Raw genomic sequence first — 9,470 nt, forward strand, 5'->3', positions numbered from 1 at the left:
CACTTTGTAATCACATAGGTCTCTCTTCCTCTGCCTCCCAATCATTGGGATTAAAGGCGTGTGCTACCACACCTTGAACTCACAGAGATCTACCTGCCTCTGTCTACCAAGTGTTGGAATTAAAGATGTGTGCCAGTACACCCAACTACTCTTTTTCTTTCTTTTTTATTTTAAGGACTTTAACCATTAGCCTGCAAATATTTTATTGATATAAATTTATTGCTATAAATTTTTCCTGCATATATTTTTAACACGCTGTAAACCATTCAGAGGTTTTCTTCATCTTTGTCTCTCTCTTTACTGTATATCTCTCTTTTTTTTCTGACCATGTGAGTCTTTAATTTGCTAAGCAATATGGAGAGGATTAAAACTGTAGCTGTGATGACTGGATCCCTCCTATTTCTTAGCTTTCTGAGATTTTAACCTCATGGTGGAGGTACCTGCTGTAGCCATGTTTATTGCCACAACTCTATAGTGTTTCAAAGTTAATGCCAGCAAGCAAGCTACAGCAGTGTGCTCACAAACAATACTCAAATTCTCAGTAGTTAGACTGCCTGATTGAAAGAGTCAGAGTTTTCGCTGGGAGGATGTCCCAGAAAGCAGACATTTTAAAACAGAGTGCCTTTTTCCCTGCTATGACTGAAAACCAAAAAGCATGCAGTCAGCTTTTATTAACACCATTTAACTGTTTTGTGGCAGGACCTCTTAAAGAGCTGCAGAGTTTTGCAGCTAAAGCTGAGTCAGGAAACCTCTCTTAAATGAGAGCACTTGTTTTTCTCTAGCAAGCAGAGCAGACCCAAGAAATTACTGTTACCAAGAAGTCATGCTTTACTCTATTCTTTTCTGTCTAGAATTACTTCTCAAGCTCTCTCACTTTATGTGGATACAGTTGTCCATGTGAGAGACATTTCTTGACCTGTGTTTCTGTCCCACCAGGTTACCCAGACATTTAGCCACAAGGAAACCACACAGAGGACTATATTAATGATAGACTGAATAACCCATTAGCTCAGGCTTCTTATTAACTCTTATAACTTATATTAACCCAGTATTCTTATCTATGTTAGTGACATGGCTATGTATCTTTCTCTGAAGGGTAGGCCACATCTTTCTTCTTCAGTGTCTGGACAGCAGTGCAGAGGAATGGGTTTCCTCCTTCCCAGACTTCTCCTGTTCTCATGGACCTGCCTCTACTTCCTGTCTGGTTGCCCCACCTATACTTCCTACCTGGCTACTGGCCAATCAGCATTTATTTAAAACATAATTGACAGAATACAAAATTGTCCCACACCTTACATCAGTGTAAGGAAAGTATTCTCTGTAGAGTCATGTCTTGAACTAAGTGAAATATTATATAAACATGCTCATATACTACAGAGAAATATTTCCCAGGAAAAATAGATATGTAATCAAATACTTAATCTAGCACATTTCTTCTCCAAATGCATCTTATCTGCCTTATCATATGTTACTTCTCTTACCTGGATCTCTAAAGTGGCATTGTATATCACTGGGAATGAAGAATCTGTATTCTGAAGTTACTGAATATATAGTGTGTTCATATATTTTAGAGTGTTACTGCAGTAGTATGGGACTGAAGACTGACATGTTCCACAATTTTTATCATCCAATTTCATGTTTGGGACTTTCTAAGGTAGTAGTAATAAAACCCTAGATAAAGTATATTTAAGGCATATAAAAGGAAGGTAGAATAATTTGATGAATAATTGATAGCATCCCTGGATATATTTTCTGTTGTATTGTTCATATGATGTGATACAATGATTTATATTTTAAATAGCCTTAATAGTCATTAAAAATCCACAGTCAATATTTAAACTTTTGTTATAAAAAAAGATGATCAAAACAGAGTTAGTGGTGTATTAGCTTGTTCACAGGTGGATACTTGCTTATGATCCCATTGTTTCTGTGGTTATAAGAATATTTAGTAGACATATGAATATTATATGATATGGATATGAGAAAATGTTCATTTGTCATTCATGAGAAATTTGGATTTGAATATCTAGCAGCTATTATCAATCTCATCCATGAAAGATGCAATAACACTTTTTCTATAAATCTCTGTTGGTTTATAATAATTCCTTTTTAACGTGTGTGTTTCCTGGTATGAAAGCATGCCACCTTTGTAGACCAGCTTTTCATGTTCATAAAGCTTATATTACTTATGTATCAGATGTCTAAGAAAATAGTTTCTCCTAATAGAACTATATCCTCAAGCTAAATAATTTTATTTTAAGAGGTAGTCAAAATTTTGTTCTAACTTATTTTAATTCTGAAGAAACAACATGCATGATATATTCAATTAAACATGGATCACTGACTATATAGAATACTATGCCCAAAGTAGGCATACATTGATATATGAATGTGGACAACAGTAGTAAAGTTGTTTATAATGTGTAATATATTTTTGTGGATGGTTAGGATTAAATAACCCTTCCCCAAACACCAGTAAAGTTCTATGTTTCAATCATTCAACAACTGTTTTAAAAAATAATTTTAGTATTTGAATTTTTGGCTAATGATATTAAACTACCTTGAATAGCTGAAATAAATCATGTATAAAATAACACTAATGATGGATAGTTATTTTTTTTCATTTTAATAAGATATTTCTTAATTCTTTGAAACTTTCATTCATACATACATGCAATACATTTTGATTTTCTTCACTTCTCACACCTTCCCCTAACCCCTCACAGATACCCCACTTCATCAGTTCCTCTTAACTTTGTATCATTTCTATAAAAGACCACTAATTCCAATTTGTACTACCCACATAATCACACATATGATGTTACCAAAACACATTGTCAAACTACCAGGGATTACACTATCAAAAACAATTTAGTCTTCCTCCTTTTCAAGCCATCAGCTATCAATAGTCAATAGGTCCTGAGCTAGTGCTATATCCTTAAGACCTCATTCTTCTATGCTATAACGTTGCCAGCATTGATATTTTTGAGTCTGTTGCATATAATCATAGCTAATTTGTGTTCATCAATGCAGCTGTCCTGTAATATCCAAAATAAACCATTTCACTATGGCCTTCTTCAACCTTAGGCTTTTACAAGTTTTCCATTCTATTTGTACAAGCATTCCTGTACTTTGGGGGAAGGAACGATATAAGTATCACATTTGCAGCTAAACACCACAAATATTTATGCTCTTCTTTTTGGCCAGTTGTGATTTCGTGCATTAGCCACTGTCTACTACACAAAGAAATTTCTATGATGAGTTCTGAGAGCTAAACTAACAATGGGCAAAGAGATACCATAGTGGCTTCATACTATGTTCATTTAACAAAATGGTACTATCAGGTTCAAACGTGTGGCCTGTGAGCTCTTCGACCCATCAATCATGGGTTTACTAGTACTGATGAGGCGAGTAGGTCTGCTTTTTGTCCTGCTGGCTCCTGCATACCTAACTTTACACCCGAAATAGCAACACACAAATTGTATTCTTTTAAACACTGCCTGGCTCATTAGTTCTAGCCTCTTCTTGGCTAATTCTCATATCTTGATTAACTCATTTCTAATAATCTGTGTAGCACCACAAGGTGGTGGCTTACTGGGAAAGATTCAGTATGTCTGACCTGGCTGCTGGCTCCACCACGTCTGGCACAGAGAGGAGAGGCATGGCAATTGCCTCACTACCCTCTTCCTCCCAACATTCTGTTCTGTCTACTCCACCCACCTAAGGGCTGGCCTATCAAATGGCCAAGGCAGTTTCTTTATTAACCAATGAAATCAACACAAAACAGAAGACCCTCCCACATCATTTACTTATGAACCACAACAACCAGCATGAGATGATACAAGTTATGGTGTAGTAAGTATCACTAACATGTTGATGGAAGCTATCAGCTGTCTAATTGGACCTAAGGTTCACTCAACAGAAGTAAAATTATGCCTAGCACTAGATACCTATCCAGTGTCCCAGGGATGGTAAGGTCATGGACCTTAGGAAAAATTCTACTACCACCACTTTGATAGATTAATTTCTTGCTTTATACCAAATCTTATCCTTACACCCATAGATAAGTATAGTTACCACCCCTCATCAGAAAAGCTTCTCTTCACAGCAAATGGGGACATCATAGAAAATCAAAACTGCATAATACAGAAATCAACAGACTATAGGAAGACTAGCCAAGTTAAATACATCTACAATACAGTTCCTTCATCTATGATTTAGGGAACATGCATAAGAAGCAGAATATTTTAATGGCTGAAATACCTTGAAGTCTGCTGTAAAACAGTCTCTCCTAGAAATGGCTGGTTAAACAAGACTAGAAAAATGATCCCATCAATGTACATGTTAATGTAGAAGTGAAAATATTTTGGAGGGTCCTCCACATAAAGAACTGCTGGGAAGAGAATTAGCCTGTGCTAGAGATGAGACCCCTTATTGGTTGTCCAATACAGAGTGGTTATCTTTGAGACTATATACCTACAAAGAAAAATGTACACAATGGTCTATATTGATATATTAGTGTATAATATACATACATACAAAATAACAGTAATCTTAGTCATTTGTATTTATTATTCTGAGGACTCTGTTTTGGTTTTATAAGTTTTATTATTCAGTATTTGGGGTTATTTATTGTAGATACTAACCCTCTACCATATATAATTGGCAAAGAATTTTTATCATTCTGTAGATTTCCTCTTTAGTCAATTAACACTTTCCTTTGTTGTACAGAAGCCAGCTGTCTTTATTGGTGATTGTTGGTGTATTTTTTGGGCAACTGGAGTTTTATTCGGAAAGTCCTCACCTAAAACTATATTTTTTTTAATTTTTTTATTTTTTTTTTGGATTTTTTGAGACAGGGTTTCTCCGTAGCTTTTGGTTCCTGTCCTGGAACTAGCTCTTGTAGACCAGCCTGGCCTCGAACTCACAGAGATCTGCCTGCCTCTGCCTTCCGAGTGCTGGGATTAAAGGCATGCGCCACCACCGCCTGGCTCTAAAACTATATCTTGCCGTATACTCTGTACCCATTTTTCTAGAGATTTCAGAGTTCCATTTCTGACATTGAGATAATTGATCCTATTGGAATTAATTTTTCATCCTTTCTTCTGAAGATAATGTTTGTCTTTCATATCAAGGTATATTTCCTGGAGGCAGAAGATTCAAGATTATCTTTTCTAATTCAATTTGCTACTCTGTGACATTTCAAGTGTGAATAGAAACAATTGGTTGTAACTGGAGGTGTCTTTCCCACATCCCAGTTTATGAATGTTCACTCTGAGAAGTAATATTGATTACAAACTTTTTGGATGATGGCTCTGTCTTCTTACTGACTAGCTCTGCATATACATTAACCAATTTCTAGTAATCTGTATTTTACCATGAGGCTTGAGACTTGTTATCTCACATTTTTCTTCCATGGTGACTGCTGGCAACTCCCACATTAAGCCTTCTTTTTCCTTTGTCTTTTCTTGGACCCCCCCCTCAAGCTTTTCTGACTGGCTATCAAATTAACTTCTTTATTAAGGATAATAAGACATATTTATAGCATACAGAAGACATCCCACATCAATTGGTACTCAGAATTCTTACTGAAAGGGGTGTGTTATTTCCTGTCCATTTATGTATTTTATAGTGTTTGAAATTTTCTTAGTGTTTTTGAGTGTAATAGTATTACTTTTTACCTAATATTCCCTCAAGTATGGTGATGTTTCTTTCCAGACAGAACTGTACCACTTAATATTTTCTATGGGACAGGTTTGCTGGTCATAAGACCCTTTAGTCTTCTTTTATCACAGAAAGCTTTTTCTCTTTCACTTTCAGTTATGACATACAGTTTTTCTGGGTATATTAGACTACATTGGCAATTGTAGTCTTCTTGAATGAAAAATATCTGTTCAAGGCCTTCTTGTTTTCATGATATGGATTATAAAATAAATAGTTATTCTGATGTGCCTATTTAGTATATGATATAAATCTTTTTGCAGCTTTCAATATACTTTTTATTCTGTATATTTAATGTTTTAGTGATAATATGATAGGGAAAGTTTCTCTTGTGCCCCTGTCTTTTTGGTTTTTGAATGTGCGTGTATGTGTGTGTGTGTAACTTCTGTATATAAATGAGCTTCTTTTTCACTGGAGTTGGAAAACTTTCTTCTATCATTTAAGATTATTTTATATACATTTTGATGTGTATTTCCCCTTTGGATTCTGTGAATATGTTTCATTACTATTTCTTCATAAAGAAGTTGCTTTGGCCTATGACAGGGCAGACTGTAGAAAACTAAACTAAAAGAAGGGAGACAGAAGGCAGAATAAGGCAGATGCCAAATAGGTCCTGAAGTAGAAAGATGCCAGAACATTATTGATGAACAGTGGCCTCGTGGCAATATGTAGATTAATAGAATTTAGTTATTTTAAGATGTAAGATCTAGCTAGGAATATGCCTAAACCATTGGTCAAACAGTGTTGTAATTAATATAGTCCCTGTGGGATTATTTGGGTCTGGGAGGCTGGAAAATGAAAGCAGTTTCCATTTACATAATGCTACCCAATGTTCTTCAAAGTATATCCACAAAAAGCCTAGGAAAGCTTAAGAAAGAAGTACTTCAAGACCTACAAAAAAAAAAAAAAAAACTGCAATCAATTGGAGCTTCTTGGTAGCCACATTCTTTTAAATAGCCCCTGCTAGTCACAATCTGAGATGTGGCTTCTTTAAGAGACAGCTTGCTGGTTCATGTTGCTGGCACAAATGGCTCTAGCTCTTTCTGCATGTCCTTAAATAGATCACTTATATGGGTTTCATGAACAGAGTGCTACATGTTGCTTAATGGCAATATAAACCCACTGCATTCCTGGAGCTGGGGCAGTAAGAATGGCTAGGGAGAGGCAGTGAACATATTTCTGCCATGTTAAATGGGGTGGAGCCTAAAGGCAAAACAGCAGCTTTAGTAATAGCCATGCCTGCATAACATTTAAAAAAAAAACACTCTCCTGGTCAAAAAAATGATTACAGATACACAATAAGACAAATTTAAAAAAGAACTCTAAATGGGTCAAAATATTGTATAAATATCATGGGCTTTGGAGTGAAAGAGGAAAGGATACCAACAGTCATAGATTAGATGAATAAAGATAATAAAATAAATATCAAAAAGTAATAGATTGCTATACCTTGAGACCTCAGAGTCACTCAGAAATAAGGCTGTGACTGTACAGAGAAGACCAAGAGAGTAGAACAAGGGAGCAGGCCAAGAGGGGCTTCAGAAACTTCCTGAGACACAGACAGTAAAGGTACAGTACAGATGAAAAACAGCTCCCAAAGACACAGAGGGCAACTGTAAGGATTGGACCAATAGGCAAAGAGAATGTCAACACCAACTGGAGAAAGAGATGGCTAAGTGTCAGTACAAAAAAAAAAAATTCAACAACCTAAAAAGCAAAATGGTAACACCAGAACCCAGTGGTCATACAACAGAACACTCTAACCTAGATGAATCAAAAGAAATCAATTTTAAATGTAACTCTATAAGGAACATGGAGACCTTAAAGAGGAAATAAAAAAAATTCCCATGCATTCAAGGCTACTTCCCACTGTCTCTTTTATCAAGTTCAGTGTAGTCAGATTTATATTGAGGTCTATACTACATTTGGACTTGTGTTTTGTGCATGTTGATAGATATGGGTTTATTTGCATTCTTCTTTACATTTTGACATCTGCTTATGCAAACACCATTGTAAAAGATATTTTCTTTTTTTCATTACATAATTTTAGCTTCTTTGTCAAAAATCAGGTGTTTATATGTGTGTGGATTAGTACCCAGGTCTTCTATTTGATTCCATTGGTCAACGTGTCTGTGTTTATGCCAGTATAGAGCTGTTTACATTACTGTAGCTCTATAATAGAGCTTGATGTCAGGGATGGTGATGCTTCCAGAAATTTCTTTACTGTACAGATTGTTTTGGCTATCTTGGGATTTTTGTTTTGCCATATAAAGTTGAGTATTTTTCTTTCAAGGTCTGTGAAGAATTGTGTTGGGATTTTGTTGGTGATTGCACTGAATCTCTAGAGTGCTTTTGGTAGGATTTCTATTTTTATTATGTTGATCCTACCTATCCAGGAATGTGGGTGATCTTTCCATGTTCTAGTAACTTCTTTAGTTTCTTTCTTCAAAGACTTAAAGATTTTGTCAAACAGATTTTTATTTTCTTTGATTAGTGCTACCCCAAGATACATTATGTTGTTTGTAGATATTTTGAAGGGTGTTGGTTTACTGATTTCTTTCTCAACTTGTTTATTATTTGTATATAGGAAGGCTACTGATGTTTTTGAGTTGATTTTGTATCTTGCCATGTCACTGAAGGTATTGGTCAGTTGTAGGCATTCCATGGCAGAGTTTTGGGGGTCACTTATGTATGCTATCATATTATCTGAAAATAGCAAAAGTTTGACTTCTTCCTTTCTTATTTGTATTCGCTTGATCTATTTTTGTTGTCTTATTGCTCTATCTAGAATCAAGAACTATGTTAAATAGATATGGATAGAGTGGACAACTTTGTCTTGTTCCTGATTTCAGTGGTATTGGTGGGCGTCGCTCTCCATTTAGTTTGATGTTGCCTGTTGGCTTGCTGTATATTGCCTTTATTATGTTTAGGAATGTTCCTTGCCCTTGCTTTCTCCAAGACCATTATCATGAAGGGATGTTGTATTTTGACAAAATCTTTTTCAGCATCTAAGGAGATGATCATATGTTTATTTCTTCTTTCAGTTAATTTATATGGTGGATAACACTGATAGATTTTTTTGTATGCTGAATCATTCTTACAGCTCTGGAATGAAGTTGACTACATGATGGTGAATGATTTTTGGTGCATTTGTGGATTAGGTCTGTCAGTATTTTACTGAGTATTATTGAATCAATTTTTATGAGGGAGATTGATCTATAATTCATTTTCTATGTTAAGTCTTTGTTTAGTATTGGTATCAGGATAACTGTACCCTCATAAATATAGTTTGGCAATGTTCCTTCTGTTTCTATTATGTGAAACACTTTGAGGAGTATAGACTTTAACTCTTCTTTGAAGTTCCAGTAGAATTATGTACTGAAATTATCTGACACTGGGATATTTTTTCCTTTGGTTGGGGGGCTTTTGACAACTGCCTCTATTTCTTTGCCACTTATAGCTCTATTTAATTTGCTCACCTGGTCTTTATTTAATTTTGGTATGTGGTAATTATCCAGAAAATTGTTCATTTCTTTTATATTTTACAATTTTTGGCATATAGTCTTTTATAGTATGAGCTAATGATTCTCTGGATTTCCTCAGTGTCTGTTATGTTTCCCTTTTCATTTCTTCGTTTGTTAATTTGGATGATCTCTCTCACTTTCAAAATATGACACCAATAGCACAGACACTGAAATAAATGCAAACTTATGAAACTGAGAAGCTTCTGCCATGCAAAGATATAGTTA

Source organism: Chionomys nivalis, chromosome X (genome assembly GCF_950005125.1).
Source record: "Chionomys nivalis chromosome X, mChiNiv1.1, whole genome shotgun sequence".
Classification (NCBI taxonomy): Eukaryota; Metazoa; Chordata; class Mammalia; order Rodentia; family Cricetidae; genus Chionomys; species Chionomys nivalis.